Source organism: Perognathus longimembris, chromosome 2 (genome assembly GCF_023159225.1).
Source record: "Perognathus longimembris pacificus isolate PPM17 chromosome 2, ASM2315922v1, whole genome shotgun sequence".
Taxonomy (NCBI): Eukaryota; Metazoa; Chordata; class Mammalia; order Rodentia; family Heteromyidae; genus Perognathus; species Perognathus longimembris.
The window spans coordinates 43427255-43447856 of record NC_063162.1 but is presented as its reverse complement, the minus strand read 5'-3'; the positions used below and the strand labels follow the sequence as shown (position 1 = coordinate 43447856).

Sequence of the window (20602 nt, the reverse complement as noted above, 5' to 3'; positions counted from 1 at the left end):
AACCATAGTACCAACCCTATAATATCCTATAACATGAGACTTATTGCTTATTTTTTATTTTTCAACACTGTTGAGGTAGTACATATATACTACACAACATTTTCTTCATCTAGTCATCTGCCAGTGAACCTTTAGGTTTTTTCCATGTTTTGTTTCTTGTGCAACATTGTTCACTGTTGTGAAAGGGAAAGTGTAGTTACCTCTTCAAGAATCAATTTCATTTCTGTTGGATTGATGCTCAGAAGTATAACTGTTAGACCATGTGGTATTTTTCTTTATTTTTTTGGAAGAAACTTTATGCTGTTTTTCATAGTGGCTACATCCATTTTACATTCCTAGTAATGTATAATGGTTTTCTTTTTTGTTTGCCCTTGCCAATACTTGCTGTCTTCTGAATTTTTGGTCATAGTCATTCCAAATGATGTGAAGGGGTGTCTCATTGGGACAATGCAGGGACAATTCCCTGATGATTTGTGATGTGATATTGATAAACTTTTCATATACCTGTTGACCATTTCTAAGTCTTTCTTGAGAACATGTTCTTCAGGTCCTTTGCTCATTTTTATCTCTTTCTTCCTTTCCCTCCCTCCCTCCCTCCCTTCTTCCCTCCCTCCCTCCCTCCCTCCCTCCCTCCCTCCCTTCCTCCCTCCCTCCCTCCCTTCCTCCCTCTCTTCCTCCCTTCCTTCTTTCTTAACTTCCTTCTTTCTTCTTCCCCCTTCCTCTCTCCTCTTCCCTCCCTCCTCCCACCTCCTTTGTGATATTGGGGTTTTAACTCAGAGTCTTTGTCACTTAAGCCACATCTCCAGCCTTCCTTTATTCATTTTTGGGCTAGGTTATTTTGCTACTTTGCTGTGTGAGCTGTGTGATTCCTTATGTATTTTGGATATTACCCCTTATCAGATATATGGTATGCAAACATTTTCTCTAAGTTCATGTGTTCCTTTGTATATGCATATATTACTTGCACATAAAGGTTGTTTTGTGATATTCTCATATAGGCAGATGATGTACTTTAGTTAAAGCCACCTCCTCTATTACTGTCATACTCCCCTCCCCACTTTCAACACAATTTTGTTACTGATCCAATCTCTTTATTTATTATTTGTCTGTTCAGGCTTTCTATTTATGTCTGATTCATTCTTAGAAGATTATATCTATCTAGAAACTTTTTTCTTCTAAATTATTTGATTTGCTGGAATATAGTAAAATTGATCATAGTGGTCTCTAATGATTAATTGTACTTTCTTTTAATTTTTGATTTTATTTGTACATTTATTCTTTATTAGTCCATCACTAAAGGCTTATAACTTTTGTTTATATTTTTTAATTGTAATTTGCTTTAAAGCTGATTTTTCATTTGAAACAGGCTTTTTTACATAGTACATTTTTGTAGATCACATATTCAGCAGCTGTAGAACCTGTCCTTTGCATTTTGCTTTGCCACAATGAAAGTAAACAGATCAAATGTGAGAACAGCTGAGCCTATGGCTCAGTGAGCTGAAGAACAGTAAGTCATAATATTCAATGTACATATGTGAAAATGGAAGTAGATAAATGGATGGGATGAGTAAGGCTGGGAGACATAAGAGAATTATAAAGGGGTGACATGGAGCAAGACATTGTACTTACAAATGGACTTGTTGAAGCCCCTTTGTACAACTACTTAAGGATAATTCTAAAATCATCATCATCAACAACAACAACAACAGTAAAAGACTATATAGTACTTTGGCCTTGCAGTGTCTACTGTGACTTGGATAAGATGAGCATAAGAATACAATTCAGAAGTGTTTGTTCCAGAAATTCAAGCTTAACTGCATATTTACTCTCCAACTAAAGAAAATTATATATAATCTCAGCCATATTCAGTTTAAATTTTTGTATTCAGGTTGTATGTCCCTACCTGTGTAAACAATCAGAAAACTTCACAGTGTCCTTGTCAAGTGAAAATATTATTGCTAATACCATGGCTTTTTGAGTTAACATGAGTGCCAGGAAGAAGGCCAAATGCTACTGGGCTAAAATTCAAAGAAAGTATTGAGGCTCCTTACATGAGATCAACAGTTCTGACAGTGGACACACAGTGCCTACTGTAGATGTCAGTCTTTTTGTTAGGGACTAGATGGATGCCTTCAAGATAACTTCATCTGTAATGAGAAGTTTTCTTTGTTCTTTTAGTTTTTAAATGAATACTCACTTTTGCTTTCTAAAACCTAATTTTTGGACAGTTGCAATATTTGCTATTTTGGGCCAAGCTAACTAGACTTTATATTTTTATTTTATATCTCATGCTCTAAAGATGACAGTAGTAGAAACCTTTAGGGTGAATTGCAGGTAGGTGAGGGGAAGGGTCACAGATGGTCAGATTGTGGCTTTGCTCCGCTCAGTGGTGCTATGTGCATGCATAGCTTTACTTTCATTCTGGTTTCAAATTACAAAGATACAAATTAGTCTAATCAATATTTTTCAGAGTCAATTTACAATTTTACAATCATCCATCTTAGAATTTTTATAATATAAATAGCTTTTCTCTTTTTTATGGTCAACTGACACAATTTTATTGAGCAGATAAACTGTATTAAGCTTAGTATTTTTAGTTTGACTTATGGAATGTGCATAAGATGCCAAAATGTCAACATTAACACACACTACATTTCTATTTTAACTTTATTTTTATGAATCCAGTTTTAAAATGGTTTTTTAAATATCGAGGCATAGAATGTTAATATGTGCTAATATTCTCTATATAAATGCTACTCATATTATTGTAGCATCTGGTAGTGTTATAGTTCAGTATTTATCATCTAATTCATTATAAAGCCTTTGTTCCAAAACAACTGTATGATCCTGTTAGATATATACACAATTAAGTAGGCAATAATCTGTGGCTCTTCTATACAGCTTCAGCAGCTGACCTATGGCTGGTATTCCAAGTGTTGTGTTGATTGTTGATAGGAACTACTTTAGATTATGGGATGAAACTGCTCAGATTATTTGGAGAGTTTTTAAGGTACTGTCAAGTTTGTTACATATTTGTTTTTAACATTATGCTTTTCTAAACAAAAGTAATTGTGGTACTACAGTCCTCCCTTAGCTGCCATTTCATGCCCAAGGTTTCAAGTACCCACACTCAACTGCAGTCTGAAAACGTTAGAAGTAAAGTTCCAGGAATGCATTAGTTTAAATTGTGTGATATTCTAAGTAGCATGACAGAATCACACTGTCCCATTGTGTTCTGCCTGGGATGTGAATTATCCCTTTGTAGATACAGCATACATACAGAGTATACTGGCCTGTTGGCCTCAGTAGCTGTCCAGGTTATCAGAATTACCGTACCAGCATTACAGTGCTTGTGTTTAAGTAAAGTTTATTTCACTTAATAATGGCCTGCAAAACACAGGAACAGTGATGCTGGTATTTTACACATGTTAAAGAGAAGCCTGTAAAGTACTTCTTTCTAAGTGGAAAGGTGAAACTTCTAAAAGAAAAAAAATGCATGCTGAAATTGTCAAAATTTCCAGTAAGAATGAATCTTCCATGAAATGATGCAGGAAAAAGAAATATATGCTACTTTTGTTGTACTTCAAACTGCAAATTATGATCACTGTGTGTGGCAAGTACTTAGGTAGCATGGATTAGACATTAAATTATACAGTATGGTACTTACTGAGATTTCAGATATCCACTTGGGGGTCTTAGAATATATATAACCCAAACATTGGAGACTACTGTATTTTCCCCCTCTAATTTGGATATTGGAATTTATTTCTATTGTACTAACTTCTCCATACAAATACTGGGATTTACTGAAGTACTTTTTTTGGAGCAGAATGTATTGGTCCACCACAAGTCATTGCTGATAGCTATAGAGCTATCTATACCTTCTCTAAATTTATATTTATAAAATTAAAATAATTGAATTTTGATCATTTTCTCCAAGTTTAATGTGAGAGTCAGTAAGAATATCTTTGATATTGTGGCAATTTTGGTAATGATCACATGTGAATTCAGAAGTAAAAGTGGGTGATCATTCTAGTAATCTCCACTTTTGAGAGTTTTTTCCCTTCCCTTCAGTGCTGGAGCTTAGTTAGAACCTAGAGCCTTTCACATGCTAGGAAAAAAGCATTCTCTGTCTCTGTCGCTCTTCTCTTTACTCTTTCTTTTATGCTAGTACTGAGGCTTGAATTCAGGGCCTCTCATTTTAACTTTTCTGCTCACAGCTGGTGTTCTATCACTTGAGCCAAACCACTCCAAGTTTTTGCTGGTTAGTCAGAACCTGGAGGATTTGTCTGCCCTGGCTAGCTTGCAATTGCAATTCTCAGATCTTAGCATCCTGAATAGTATGATTATATGCATGAGACACCAGTACCTATCAGTTTTGGAGTTTATTTGTCAGCTTTTGAGATCATATTGGGGGTCATTACCTCAGGACAAAGTTATCATTTCTTACGTTAGGTTGGAGCAAAAAATTTTACAAGTGTGATATAGTGTTATAGGAGTAAAGAAAAATTTTGGTATGCAGTTGTACGTATTCATTGAGAAAAATATCCAAGTTTAGCTTGCCTTTCACCTACTCTAATGAAAATATATAGCTAGGTTGTTTGTAAATGAATTCATCAAACTGTCTGAGTACACTGAAAAGCTACTGGTGACACTAAATAGCTTAGGCAATTATATTTTTAGGATAAGTAGATGATAGTTAGCATTATATTCTTAAATGAATTTTGGCATTAAAACTTGCCTTGTTCTTTGGGTATCTATAAAAATTTTAAGATATTTTAAAATAGTTGTACAAAGGCATCAATTCAATAGGTCAATTTATATGTATAACATCTTGATTCTCCCCATCGATCCCAACCCTACTCATCCTCTTAAATTTCCTACTTCCGTTTTCACATATGTACATTGAGAATTATGACTGTATTCACCCACCATTTCTTTTTTTTATTGTCAAACTTATATACAGAGCAGTTACAGTTTCATACTTTAGGCATTGGATATATTTCTTGTACTGTTTGTTACCTCCACCCTCATTCCCCCCTCTCTCTCCCCTTTTCCCTTTCCCCCCATGAGTTGTTCAGTAGATTTACATTAAACAGTTTTGCAAGTATTACTTTTGTAATCATTTGTCTTTTTTACTCGGTGTCTCTCGATTTTGGTATTCCCTTACAGTTTCCTAGTTCTAATACCTGTATACACGTTTTCCAATGTACTCAGATAAGATACAGAGATAGTGCAGGTACAACCACAGAAAGGGGATGCAAGAGGATCATCAACAATAGAAGCTATGGTTTCACATCGCATGCTGAAAGTAATTACAACAGTGATATAGCAGTCGTTTCCATAACATGGAGTTCATTTCACTTAGCATCATCTTTTGTGTTCCTAAGGATATAGCTATTGGGCTCTTGTGATCCTCTGCTGTGACTAGCCTAAACTTGTGTTAATTATTCCCTATGAGGGAGACCATAGAGTCCATGTTTCTTTGGGTCTGGCTCACTTCACTTAGTATAATTTTTTCCAAGTCCTTCCATTTCCTTATGAATGGGGCAATGTCATTCTTTCTGATAGAGGTATAAAATTCCATTGTGTATATGTACCACATTTTCCTGATCCATTTGTCTACCGAGGGGCATCTGGGTTGGTTCCAAATTCTAGCTATGACAAATTGTGCTGCGATGAACATTGATGTGTTGGTGGCTTTAGTGTGTTCTTGTTTGTGGTCTTTTGGGTAGACGCCCAAAAGTGGGGCTACTGGGTCATAGGGGAGCTCTATGTTTAGCCTTCTGAAGAATCTCCACACCGCTTTCCAGAGTGGCTGAACCAGTGTACATTCCCACCAACAATGAAGTAGGGTTCCCTTTTGGCCACATCCCCTCCAACATTTGTCATTGTTAGTTTTCTTGATATAGGACATTCTTACTGGGGTGAGATGGAATCTCAATGGAATCTCATTTATTTTGAAGACCATTACATTGAAGAGCAGTCACAGTAAAGAACAAAAAAATGCAATTAAAATAGACATGTAGCTTATGAATGGTGAATAGCGTATTACCTCAAACTTCTCTGAAAATAATAATAAATGTATACCAGAAGAAGTAAAGAATGGCTCACTTCACTTTGTATGATTTTTTTCCAAGTCCTTCCATTTCCTTACAAATGGGCCAGTGTCATTCTTTCTGATAGAGGCATAGAATTTTATTGTATATATGTACCACATTTTCCTGATCCTCTTGTCTACTGAGGGCATCTGGGTTGGTTCTATATTTTAGCAATGACAAATTATGCCAAAGAAACATGGACACATTGGTTTCCCTCATAGGGAATAATTTAGTACATGTTTAGGTTAGTCATAGCAGAAGATCATAATAGCCCAATAGCTATGCCCGTATGAACACACAAGATGATACTAAGTGAAATGAACTCTATGTTATGGAAACAAGTGGTATATCATTGTTGTAATTATTTTCAACATGCCATATGAAACCATACCCTTTTCTTTCTTTCTTTTTTTTTTCTCTCATAGTCCCTTCCTGTGGTTTTACCCCTGCTATCACTGTATCTGATCTTCCTACACTGGATACTATATATATGTGTATTAGAACTAGGGAAGGGAAAGGGAATAACAAAATCGAGAGACAAAGGATAAAAAGACAAGCCATTCCAAAAACAATACTTACAGAACTATTTGGTATAAACAACTGTACAACTCATAGAGTGGGGGAGAGGGGGAGGGGGGAGGCAGGGGAAAATGAGGGAGGAGGTATCAAGTTGGAATAACTGGCACAGGTTTAGGCTATTCACAGCAGAGGATCACAAGAGCCCAATGGCTATACCCTTATGAACACAAAAGATGATGCTAAGTGAAATGAACTCCATGTTATGGAAATGACTATTATATCACTGTTGTAATTATTTTTAACATGCGATGTGAAACTGTAGCTTCTATTATTGATGATCCTCTTGTATCCCCTTTCTGTGGTTGTACCTGCACTATCTCTGTATCTTATCTGAGTAATTGTAAACTGTGTATACAGGTATTAGAACTAGGGAACTGAAAGGGAATACCAAAATCGAGAGACACAGGGTAAAAAAGACAAATGATTAAAAAAGCAATACTTGCAAAACTGTTTAGTGTAAATCTACTGAACAACTCATGGGGGGAAAGGGAAAGGGGGAGGAAGGAGGGGGGAAAGGGGGAGGATGTAACAACCAGTACAAGAAATGTATCCAATGCCTAACATATGAAACTGTAAACCCTGTGTACTTCACTTTGACAATAAAAAAATTATAAAAGTATAGAATGACATATTGCTTATAATAATTAATGAGAGTTATGATCAGTGTTTCTTACTTGCTACACCTCATTGTGGCCTTAACCCACAATTAATGGAATTAGAATAGTACTACAAATTTAGTTATATCATCTTATCCTCTTAAAATTTTGGTCATAAGGATATAAGTATGCTCTCAAAACCATAACTCTTTTTTTATACAGTTTCCATATCTACTCCAGGTTGTCCTCACACTCACGATCTTCCTTCTTCATCAAAATAGAATTACAGGACTCAATCAATTGGCCTGGGGGCTAGGGATATGGCCTAGTGGCAAGAGCGCTTGCCTCGTATACTTGAAGCCCTGGGTTCGATTCCCCAGCACCACATATGCAGAAAATGGCCAGAAGTGGCACTGTGACTCAAGTGGCAGAGTGCTAGCCTTGAGCAAAAAGAAGCCAGGGACAGTGCTCAGGCCCTGAGTCTAAGGCCCAGGACTGGCAAAGAAAATAAAATCAAATAAAATATGAAATCAATTGGCCTGGACCACCATAACTAAGTTTATTTATTTACTTTCTAGCATTCTTAAAATTTAGTCATACAGAGGGGAATTTTACTGTTAGGTTTCCTTACGTGTTTATGTTACATTTACTAATTTAAAATCTAGTCATTTATGTACATAGCTATTGAGCTGTTGTGATGATCTGTTAGGATTATCTTAGATGTGTACTAATTATTCCTGATATAGTCTATGCTTCTTTGGGTTTGGCTCACTTCACTTAGTATGATTTTTTTCCCAAGTCCTTCCATTTCCTTACGAATGGGGCAATGTCATTCTTTCTGATAGAGGCATAGAATTCCATTGTGTATATGTGCCACATTTTCTTGATTCATTCATGTTCTGATGGCCAGCTGGGTTGGTTCCATATTTTAGCAGTGACAAATTGTGCTATAATGAACATAGTTGTGCTGGTGGCTTTAGTGTGGTCTTGCTTGTAATCTTTTGGGTAGATGCTCAAAAGTGGGGTTGCTGGGTCGTAGGGAAGCTCTATCTTTAGCCTTTTGAGGAACCTCCACACTGCTTTCCAGAGTGGTTGAACAAGTTTACATTCCTACCAACAGTGTAGTAGGGTTCCCTTTGGCCACATCCCCTCCAGCATCTGTTTTTTATTAGTTTTCTTGAAAATGGACATTCTTACTGGGGTGAGGTGGAATCTCAGTGTTGTTTTAATTTGAATTTCCTTTATGGCCAGTGACGTTGAGCTCTTCTTTATGTGTCTCTTGGCTATTCTCATTTTCTCTTCAGAGAAGTCTCTTTTTAGATCTTTAGCCCATTTGTTAAAGGGGTAGTTGTTCTTTGAGGACTTGTTTTGGGTGAAATGAACTCCAGGTTATGGAAACAAGTGGTTTATCATTGTTGTTGTTATTTTCAATATACCATGTGAAAATGTGCCTTTTTCTTTTGTTTAGCTTCCCCATGGTTCTACCCCTAATGTCACTGTAACTGATTTTGGTACCCTGGGTATTGCATATATATTTATTGGAACTAGGGAAGGAAAATGGAGCATCAAAATGGAGATACAAAGGATAAAAGATGAGGGCTGGGAATATGGCATAGTGGTAGAGTGCTTGCCTCATATACATGAAGCCATTGGCTTCAAGTGGTAGAGTGCTAACCTTGAGCAAAGAGAAGCCAGAGGCAGTGCTCAGGCCTGTGAGTTCAAGCCCCAGGACTGTCAAAAAATGAAAAAAAGAATAAAAGATGAACCAATGCAACAGCAATACTTACAAAACTATATGCTGTAAACCAACTGTACAATTCACGGGGAAGTGTGGAGGAAAGTGGGGAGGGAGGAAGGTGGGAGAAAAAAGGGGGAGGAGGTAAAACGTTGGATAAGAAATGTACTCACTGCCTTACATATGACACTGTAACCCTTCTGTACATCACTTTGACAATAAAGAAATTTTAAAAATCTAGTCATTTACATGAATACCATCCTTTATCACACTCTAAAACTTGTATTTACAAAGATTTTCTTGGCCCAAAGTTGGAGTAATGGTGCAGTAGGAACTTCTTGTTGAAAAAGAACCTCAAATTATTCTGAAGCCATTTGGGAGGTTTGGACTTCTTTTAAAAGGCGATGCATTAAAAATAATGAGATGGTATATTAAATCATGAAAAAAACTTGAACTTGGAAATGGGATATAGCAAAGGCAGAAAGTATTTTACTATTTTTAAACCTATCTTTTCCCTAAGCACTAACACAAACCATAGATTCCTGAATAAAATTCCCACCAGAGTATAAGGCCAGTAGGCTGAAGATAAAAATGCACATATGAACCTGTCACATGGGAGATAGAACTGTGTTTTTTATGTATGGAAACCTTTTTCTACTATGAAAGAGTTATAAAAATTATGGAATTAAAAGAAAGTCAATTTATGGAAGGAATATAGATATTTCTGCATTATAGAAATACTTGCTCTGATATAGGAAACATACCACAAAATATTTCACTTTAACATAGAAAAAGTGACTATTCACACAATGAAAGAGGAACTTCTATTGCATGTAGCTGTCCATTCCTAGTTTATGATAGGTTAAGATGTTAAAATGTGTACTGGATATTCTTTAGCAGTAAAGCTACCCCATCTCTGAAGCTGTGGGGATGCTTATTAACTCAGATTAGAATTTAACTTACTTAACAGGAATACTAACATAGTGCTTGTGACCTGAGCTATGAACTGATGGCTAAAAGTAGATCATATTCTGATAGTCCTCTGGGTTCTAATTCCTACTCTATCTTCCTTTCACAGTTTCTTATAACAGATACTGAAACAGATCTCCTAATGATTATTGTGCTGGCAATGGGATTATTTAACAAGGAAAAGAAGGGATGAACATATTGTAATCTCAGGAGAACATGAGTCCTTGGTAGAGGAACTAATGGTCTAGAGACAACAAGGTAGCAACTAAAGGATTGCTAAGAAGGAAAATAGATATGAAAAAGTTAGACATCAGGGTAATATAAAAGGAAAGATCCTTTTCTAGGACCAAATTGTGATTATGCAGCAGATTTTTTTTTTTTTTTTTTTTTTTTGGCCAGTCCTGGGCCTTGGACTCAGGGCCTGAGCACTGTCCCTGGCTTCCTTTTTGCTCAAGGCTAACACTCTGCCACTTGAGCCACAGCGCCACTTCTGGCCATTTTCTGTATATGTGGTGCTGGGGAATCGAACCCAGGGCCTCATGTATACAAGGCAAGCTCTCTCGCCACTAGGCCATATCCCCAGCCCTATGCAGCAGATTTTTATGTAGAGACATTAATCCTCTTCCTCCTCCTCCTCCTCCTCCTCCTCCTTCTTCTTCTTCTCCTCCTCCTCCTCCTCCTCCTCCTCCTCCTCCTCCTCCTCCTCCTCCTCCTCCTCCTCCTCCTCTTCGATCTTTTTGAAAGGGTTTTCTCCCACAATGGGCCACTCACACTAGAGGACAGTTTTAAATCTGGTTTAGATAATAATAATAATAATAATAATAATAATAATAACAATAAAAGACATATTCTTGAACACTTGCGAGGAGGGGCAGATAGGACTAAGAGATTGCTTGACATCCCTGTGTGTTCCTGTTACTGAGTCACTCTCTAAAACTGGGGAGAAGAGCTGGGTGGTTTAAAAACTTAAACATGGTTTGTTTTTATGCTGGTCTTTTTCTACTCTCTCATTTCTCTGGCGTAATAGACACAGCAGGATTTATGCCCTTGAAGTTTGAGATATGCCCTGTGAATCCTATGTCCCACATGGTCCTCTGAAACTTTGTATGAGTCATTATTAAGGGTAAATAAAGATTTTCTACTAATTTTTCAGATCAGAGTGTTCTTTTTTGAGATAGTGTATACGGGCACCAACAAATTTCTTTGCGACCAGAGAATAGAGTAGAGTCTGATTTTATGGGAAAGGAGATAAGAGCTGCATGAAAATGTAGCTGACCTCAGGGACTGCCAAGGCCACAGGGTGCAGTATGAAAGTATGCAGGAATGGAAGGAATCACAGACTAGCCAGCTGCCTTTTGAATGAGTGCCATCTATCGCTGAGGGCAAAAGTTCACGAGGCCACAGAAGAAGAAGGCAAATCCAGAAGGGTGTGTTGATGGCTCTTTTCCAACTGCCCCTGTGCTGATAGCTGCTTCCATCCTCCTTAACTTAGACATCCTCAGGGAGGAGAAAAAAAAATCTGAGAGGGATTTAAACCTGAGTATGTAACCTTAGTTATAAACCTAAACAGACTGAGAAATCACTGAATCGAGATTAGTTTACTTGGAATGGATTAAATTAAGTTCTTGCCTTGAGCAAAATGAGGCTTAGAGTGAAATAATAATTTTATTATGGAAAAACAAGTTATATTTTTGCACATTTGTCTTATGATAATGACATTATACTTTCTATGAAATGCCCAATCCAGGCCTAAATGAGGCAACATTGTAGTGTTTAGAAATACAGTAGAATCAGTTGTTTTTGTTGGGGAGCTGGAGAGCGAGAGCAAATGTATATGTGTGTGTTGGGGGAAGTTAGCACTTAAGCTTTATCATTTACTTTGACTTTTATATGCCATTTCTGTTATAGCCAGCTGTGAGATGACCAGTTAAATTTTACTTTCAGATCAATAAAGAACAATTTTGTTATCATAATTTGGCACAAATATGTCCCAAATGTTGCAAAGATCACACTTATATTAAAAAAGTACTTATTATTAGTTGGAAGTTAAATATAACTTGGAGTGATTTATTTTTATTTGTTAAATGTGACAAACCTACTCATTTGTGCCCTGAACCAGTGTAGGCACAAAACAAGCCTTTTCTTTGGTTTATCAGTCTGTGTAGTTTGATGACAGGTGGATGCTGAAAAACAAGAGTTCATATTACAATTATCAACAAAGATAATTCTTGGCTCATCTTGATGGGTTCAGCTTATTCTTCAAGACGGAGTAGAAGAAATTAATCTATAAAATTTGCAATAAGGCAACCTATTTAGTAACATGTTCTAGAACACAGAAATAATAAGTGACACAAGCAAGTTTTTCTGAGTCTAAATAGCTTCCACAGTTCAAATTCAATTTTTTTTTTGGCCAGTCCTGGGCCTTGGACTCAGGGCCTGAGCACTGTCCCTGGCTTCCTTTTGCTCAAGGTTAGCACTCTGCCACTTGAGCCACAGCGCCACTTCTGGCCGTTTTCTGTATATGTGGTGCTGGGGAATCGAACCCAGGGTCTCATGTATACGAGGCTATCTCTCTTGCCACTAGGCCATATCCCCAGCCCTCAAATTCAAATTTTAAGGACATTTTCATGAACGTATTTATGTATAAAAGAAGGAGCTCTTAAAGGCCGAGTGGTATAGTATCCATGGCTATTTTCTTATAGTGGTCTCTTTTGTTACAGTTAGGCCTATAACAGAGCCTTAGACATCTTTTCTGGGAAGAATTCCTTTGAAATTAATTGAAATGTTGTAAAGAAATCATAAGCTATTACTTCTTTCAAACTTGGCATTTTATTCAAGGGATGTTTCTGAAATTAAACCAGTGGGAGTTTAGCCAAAATAGTGCAATGACACAATGATGTCATTTAAAAGACTGTTTGCTGAGCTTAAATAGCTCTAATTATTAACAACTTTTAAAACACAAAGAAAAATTATTATTTTTAAAAACTCCTCTGTTTCAGTGTAACACAGATTCATTATATAAAGCTTTTTACCTGGTTTGCATGTTTGGTTTTCAGTAGCAGCTCTACTGAGATTTCAATATTACAGGCAAGTTTCCTTTCTTGCTAAGTTTTCCTTTATTTCTCAAAATAATTCTGTGCTTCGGATCTCATTTCCTCTGTCTTCTGAAGACCTTTCTTTGTCCAGAATTCTTATTTCTTTTCATTTGGTCATCTTCTTTAGATAGTAACCTGCTAATGTTTTTTTTTTTTTTTTTTTTTTTTTAGCCAAATAAATAGGACAATGATGACAACCATTACCATGGTCACTACCACAGTGGCAACATTCAATCAAAGCCACATCCTCTCTAGAAACAGTTTTGTCAGTATTTTTATCATAGCTAAGTTTGTAAAATATTTTGGAAACTTAAAACTGATGAGTCATTATATTATCTCTTGGACAGCAATAGGAGAGTTACATGTTTCCCATATCTGATTCTTTTTTTTTGCCAGTCCTAGGCTTTGGACTCAGGGCCTGAGCACTGTCCCTGGCTTCTCTTTGCTCAAGGCCTAGCACTCTGCCACTTGAGCCACAGTGCCACTTCTGGCCATTTTCTATATATGTGGTACTGGGGAATTGAACCCAGGGCTTCATGTATACGAGTCAAGCACTCTTGCCATATTCCCATAGGCCATATTCCCAGCCCCATATCTGATTCTTGTTGAATTATATTGTGTCATTACATATCAGACACAGAAACATTCAAAAAGTGACCATGAAAATAGACATATTTCATATGAAAGACCAAAAATATTAAAAAAAAGTTTTGGTATAAAAATATTTCTTTTATGAGTATTTTTCCCCCTTGGGTTGGGATAGGTGAGGCTTTTGAAATTAGGAGAAAAAAGTGTGTCTTCAAAGGCTTTGTTTCCTTGGTAAAGGAGCACAGATATTTTTATTGCTTTAAGAATCTTCAAAATCTAGGTGGTGTTGGCTCATGCCTGTAATTCTAGCTTCTCAGGAAACAGATCTGAGGGTTGAGGTTTGAAAACAATCTGGACAGACAGATCAGAGACTTTTATCTCCAATTAACCATAAAAAAGCCAAAGAGGAGGGATGGCTCAGGTAGTAAAATGCCAGCCTAGAAGCCTTGAGTAAAAAGCTAAATAAGAGGTTGAGGCCCCGAGTTCAAGCCCCAGCATGCTTACACGTGGGTGCGCATACACACACACACACACACACACACACACACACACACACACATCGTCTTCAAAATGCAATTCGATTTTAGGACAGTTTGTTGTGAACATAGAATGCTTTAACAGTGTTTGAACTGTTAATTGTAGAGTAGGGAAAGTTTCCATGATGACTTTTTAAACACATTATTCTTTTCTCTTCCATTTCAATATGAACCAGATTAGTTGACCAATCATGACTAGCTCAATAGTATTGCCTATAGACTCAGTAAGAGTATGGTATCATTAGCAGTATTGGGCAGATGTAAGGACTAGTTTTGATAATTATTTTAGAGGTTTTAAGTAGATATGCTTGCTGTAGTATTTCCTGCCCTTTCACCAGAGCTTCACAGAAGGATTCCTTCTTATCACTCAGATTTCAGTACAAATATCAGATCCTTCCAGAGAACTTCTCTCTCCAATAATGGAGAATCCCTTCCTCGAACCCCTTCATATCAGGTATCAGTGTATGAAGTCATCTTATCTACTTGATGTTTTAAGTTGGCTATTGCCCAACTTTCCTCACTATGATATAAGCACCTGGTGTCTCTTGTTATTGAGTGGTGTTTAATAAATACTCCTTGAAATGAATGATAGGAATGATTAGGATACCAGTAAGAAATCTAGCTTTTTTTTGGTGTGTGTGCAAGACTCAGAGTCTTGCATTTGTTAAGCAAGCACTCTACTACTTGAGCTACTCCATTAGTCTCCTTGTTTCATTGTTTATACTGTCTCATTTTATGCCTTGTAGGCTTGTATTATGATTAACCTATTTATGTTGGCTTTTGATGTAAGTTCAATTTGGGCCACTATGCCCTTCAATGGGTGGGTGGGTGGGTAAATAGTTTATCTACACAGTGGAATATTGTATGGGAATAAAAAGAGAAAAAGCTAGCGCATCCTGAAAATATTTAAGGAAAGCTTAAGTACTAAATGCTTGCTACTCAGTATGAGAAAGGAATACAGAAGGGTTATACAATGGATGACTCCAATTGTATGGCTTTTTGGTAAAGAGCTAACCTAGAGATAGTTAAAAGCTTAGAAGTTGCCAGGGGAGAGAGTGGAGGATGTTTAGGATGAAGAACAGGTGATTTTTAGTGTAAAACTGTTCTGTGTGATTCCATTGTGGTGGACACATGACATTGGTGTGAGACAAAGGGTCAATCTAATACAAACTATGAATTTTAGTTAAGATAATGCACAATATTAAATCACTAATTGTAGCAAATGCATCACATCAATGCAAGTTGTTAATAATAGGAGAAATTGTGAAAGGAAATGGGAGCTTTATACTACTGCTCAGGTTTTCTGTACTGTTTAAAAATAAAGTTTATTAATTTAAAAAAGACTGATGATTTTTGTTAAAGACATCTGTAATGACTTTGCAAGGAAAGTTGCTATGTCATAGGTGAAATAGTGAGAGCCAAGAAGTTTTCAAACAGTTTGGCACATTATCCCATGTTATTGATTTTCTCCAGATACTTATCTAAGTTACTGAGATGGTGGGCCAAGGTGCTCTTCTTGGCTTTTTTCCATGCTTTAATGTTTGGGTTTTGTCTAAAGACAAAGAACACTTGCCTCCGATGAATAAATGCTCAAATGCAAAATGACAAGTTGCAACTTAGGTTGAGAAGTAATGGTTTGTTTTCTCAACCCCAAAGACTAGTTTGTATGTGTGGGTAGTGGTTGCAGAGGTGGCCTGAGTGAGGACTGGAGAGGAAATTATTCATTCCTAATCTGCATCTGACCTTTTGGAATGTATTTCCAGTAATTAAATAAAAACACATTTTACATTGATTTGAGCTTGAATAATTTACTGCACGTGAAAGTCAAATCTTAGATATAGAAAAAAAAGACTCATGGGGAAATCTGTAAAAGATACATTAACAGGAATATAAAGATAATTGTTCCATAAAGGTAATTGTTTGCTTTGTTGCCTGCTGTAATGATACATGTTAGGGAAAAAGAATTAAGGGCAGTAAGAAATCAGCTGATCCAAGGAATCTTTGACTATAGAACTTTTCTTTTTTTGATATTTGTCTTGCTGGTTCTTAGACATTTCCTTTCTTATTTTTTTAAAATTGTTTGGCTTGCTGATGCTGGGGCTTGAACTCAGAGCTTGGGTGATGTCCTTAGCTTATTATTATTATTATTATTATTTTTGCTCAAAGTAGTGCTCTACCAATTGAGTCACAGCTCCACTTCTGGCTTTTTGGTATTTAATTGAAAATATGAGTCTCATGGACTTTTCTGCCTACCCTGGCTTCTAATTGCAGTCCTCAGATCTCAGCCTGCTGAATAGCTAGGATTACAGAACTGTGCCACTGGTATCCAGCTGTTTATTTTCTTTGAATGTCTTTATTTCCTTCTTGAAAACTTAATATTTATTTACATATTTTTGAATAGAATTCTTGTACATCTGTATTATTTTATGAGGTTTTTACTCATTTGTGCTTGTCTTTCTCTTCCTGGAACATTCTTTTTTGTTTGGTTTTGTTTTTGTGCCAGTTCTGGGGCTTGAACTCAGGGCCTGAGCACTGTCCCTGGCTTCTTTTTGCACAAGACTAGCAACTCTGCCACTTGAGCCACAGTGCCACTTTCAGCTTTTTCTATATATGTGGTGCTGAGGAATCGAACCCAGGGCTTCATGTATACGAGACGAGCACTTTAACACTAGGCGGTATTCCCAGCTCCTCCTGGAACATTCTTATAACCCTACATTGTCTGTTGTTGCCTGAGAACCTCTAACTTGGAAACTTAGACTGTGTTTCTGATTTCCAAAGTGTGTTTTCCTCACAAATACATTCACATGCCCTAACCCCTGGTGTTAGTCTTAGCAGGATGCCCTCTTGTTTTCATCCTAAGCTTAAGGTTCATAAAGGTGTCCTTATGTCTGTCCTCATAGTTTAGAGCTCCCTCATTCATGGATCTTTTGGACCACTGAATACTTCTATTTTCCTGTTGTACACTTTGTAGTACCTAGGGAGTAGACTTGGCCAGAAGTAAGGGTCACAGGTTGAATTCAGGGCTCTTGTTTTTAATTTCTTCACCCCCCCACCACCCCTCAGATGTGAGATTACTTCTTTATACTGCCTGGAGCTGTGTTCCAAAGGATCTGTATTTCAAATCCAGCTCTTCAGAGCACTCCCTTTTTCCTGCCATGGAGAACCACACAGGGTAGCTTATTTTCAGATCCTAAACTGAAATGGCCTATTATTTGTGAAAATAGTCCTTGTTTGTCCTGGATGTATTTTGTATTTCTTTCAGGGCTGACCATCCAACTTGGGCCATATCTATGTTTCAGTGACTATTTTAGTTGAAGAGCTCAGGCAGAAGTTGAGAAAGGGCACACACATATCATGAATTTCCTCTTCTAAAGGCCAGCTGCCTCTTGGTCAGCAAAAGCTTAATCAACGCACAGGAGGTGGTCCTGGGATGATTAGGAGCCTTGGCAGGCAGCGAAAGAGACATTTTTTGCCAGAGGGGAATGTCTTACTGTCAAACCATAACAGTTATGCTTAGTGTGGTCATTTTTATCTAGCTCCTAATGGAACTACAGGGAAATGACACTTGTGCAGGGGATGTGCTGCTCTTTCATCCTGCAGCCAGGTGCTGGAGCAGCTCTTAAGAACTTGAAGAATTATTTGGCTATAGGAAGTTTCTCTCTTTCTCTCTCTTCCCAAGACAGACAGACAGACAGACACACGTTTTATGCTTCCATGCAGATCTTTTTTGTAGCTTAGGCTGCTACTTATTCATTAAGATTTCCTTAAAACAGAGAACATCAGTACCGTCCTTTAAGTGTTCAGGTTCGGGTCAAAAGATTGATGACAGCATTTAGAAATCACATAGTGCTTCAAAAATGTCTAACTCATTGCAATTACATAGAAACATTTCCACTTTCAGGTTGCTCATGAGATATTTTATGTAGTAGAAACTAACCTGACATGACGGTCAGGTTAGAGCCACTGATGTTTTTTTGGGTGAGATATCAAGTAAGACGTTAACAGTGCCACAGTTTGCCTAGGTACCATTAACAAATGGAAATATGCAAGAAGAAAGTCACAAAAACAATCATAGTGAATATGTAGTAAGAATAGTTAGGAAAGGAAAAACTCTAGAAAGAATGTTTAGGTTTTTGATTTAGGAAAATCTTAATCTGGAATGCTTCCTTTTTTCTGAAGTTTTGTCCAGTGTGAGGTGCCTGGGAAATTGGTAGGTGCCACATCATAACTGGGGCATCAGGATTATCATTCAGAGATGATGGATTGAGGGAAGGCCCACCCCCAGGTCTCTGCATTCACAATACAGACCAGACACAGGCCAGACACAGGGCCTGGGTGATGGTGAAAATGTGGCAGCATTTTTTTTCTATACAGTCAGGTAAAAACACAGCCTGTGATAAGCAAGCCAGGCACTAGGGTTTTTTTTTTTTTTTTTTTTTTTTTTTGTGTGTGTGTGTGTGTGTGTGTGTGTGTGTGTGAGAGAGAGAGAGAGAGAGAGAGAGAGAGAGTGCTGATCCTGGGACTTGAACTCAGGGCCTAGGTGCTGTCTCTGAGTTTTTCTGCTTAAGGCTACCGCTGCTTAAGGCTTTACCACTTGAGCCACAGCTCCACTTCTGGCTCTTTTGGTAGTTAATTGGAGATAAGAATCTCATGGGTTTCTTGCCTGGGCTGGCTTTGAACTGCGATCCTCAGGTCTCATCCTTCTGAGTACAGTCTTGAGCCACCAGTACCTGATTGGGAAGTTCCTTTTGAATATATATAACATACGTGTGTATGTATATATATATACATATATGTATAATTACATATGTATAACATATATTACTGGAAATTAGTAGGAACATTCTTTTTTTTTAAACAGCAAATGAGTTTAGAGAACTCAGATAAAAAAGAGGTAAAAATGATGAAAGAGTGAGAAAAAATTATTGCCAGAATTGACTTTTCACATATAGAAAACTAAAGTTGTATCCTTATATATCACCCTGCACCAGAATCAACTCCAAACTGATCAAAGACCTCAAGGTAAAAGCAGATACCCTGAAAGCATTACAGAAAGGGATAGAGGATACACTAGGGCTCCTTGGCACAGGTGGAAACTTCCTAAATAAAGATCCAGAAACACAACAAATGAAAGGCTGGATAAATGGGATCCCATTAAACTGCAGAGCTTCTGCATGGCAAAGGCCATAGCAAGATAAATAGAAAGCCCGCAGATTGGGAGAAGATCTTCACTAGCTAAACAACAGACAAGGGCCTTATATCTAAAATATACTTAGAGCTCAAAAAATTACTCCCCCCTTAAAAAAATCCTCAAAGAAACAACCACCCATTAATAAGTGGATTAAAGAATTAAAAAGAGACTTCTCTGGAGAGGAAATAAGAAATAGACACATGAAGAAATGTTCAACATCTTTGGCCATAAAGGAAATGCAAGTGGAAACAACATTGAGATTCTACCTTACCCCAATCATAATGGCCTAATTAGGAATTTTCAGACAAAAGAAGTATGGCATTATTGATATCCCTGCAAGGGAAACTACTAGTCTCATGAAGACAAAAGAAAACCAACAAAGAAAAGTTTCCAATTTGGTTGTTTTCAATTTTGCTTTCAAAGGAAGCATCTCTTAGTTGCTTTATTTGAAAAAAAAAAAAAAAAGATCTCTTTGGAGTGGAGTCCATCAAAGCAGGGCACCTCTCATGTTTCTTGGCCAGTTCTTCCCTTAGCCTCTTCCTCTGACTGGAAGAGCTACAGTAAAGCCATGCGCTCTTGTTTCAATGAAATGTACTGTTACTGGTAGCAAACCAAAAATCCAGGGGGAGAAAATAAAATTAGAACTCATTTCTATCATAGACAGGTCTTACTTCTGCTATGTCACTACGGAGGCAGGATAGGATAGAAGAGACAAGGAAATTAGTAACAGTAAACATCAAAGGGTTCAGGCTCAGAAATTAAAAGCAGGAACTGAAACTGTAGTTACTTTCTCCTGACTTGGACATACTTTTACTCCTGATCAAAATATAGGAGCAAATCACACTTGTGGTCAACATAGTCATAGGAGAATTCTAATTTTGTGCATCAAGTTGACAGCTGAATCTCAATCTCAAATAAATTTCATATAGCAAATTTGACATCAGTTCTGGATATTCAGAAAAACTAGAAAGATTTGGATTAATAATAACAACCTTGTGGCCATTACCCTAGCCTAGACCATCCTTAAATGTCATTTGTCTTCTTTGTTTTCTCTCTGCCTCCTTCCCTCCCTCCCTCCCTCCCTTCCTACCGTCCTCCCTTCCTCCTTTTTTTTTTTTGGCTGGTATTGAAGATTGAACTCAGAGTTTTGTATTCTAGCTCAGCTTTGTTGGTTGGGGCTGGTGGTCTACTATTTAACATATTATCTCTGTT

At 37.3% G+C, this 20602-nt stretch overlaps 1 protein-coding gene and 1 non-coding gene across 2 annotated transcripts in view; one reads left to right on the top strand and one right to left on the bottom strand.

The window, feature by feature from the left end:
* Ctnna3 (catenin alpha 3) overlaps nucleotides 1-20602 on the top strand; it is a 1259651-nt gene that overhangs the window by 92728 nt on the left and 1146321 nt on the right. The gene's annotated exons all lie outside the window — the stretch shown is intronic.
* Nucleotides 18481-18606, bottom strand: LOC125347443. Its single transcript, XR_007210219.1, has one exon. It is a non-coding gene; the product is annotated as a small nucleolar RNA SNORA51 (small nucleolar RNA).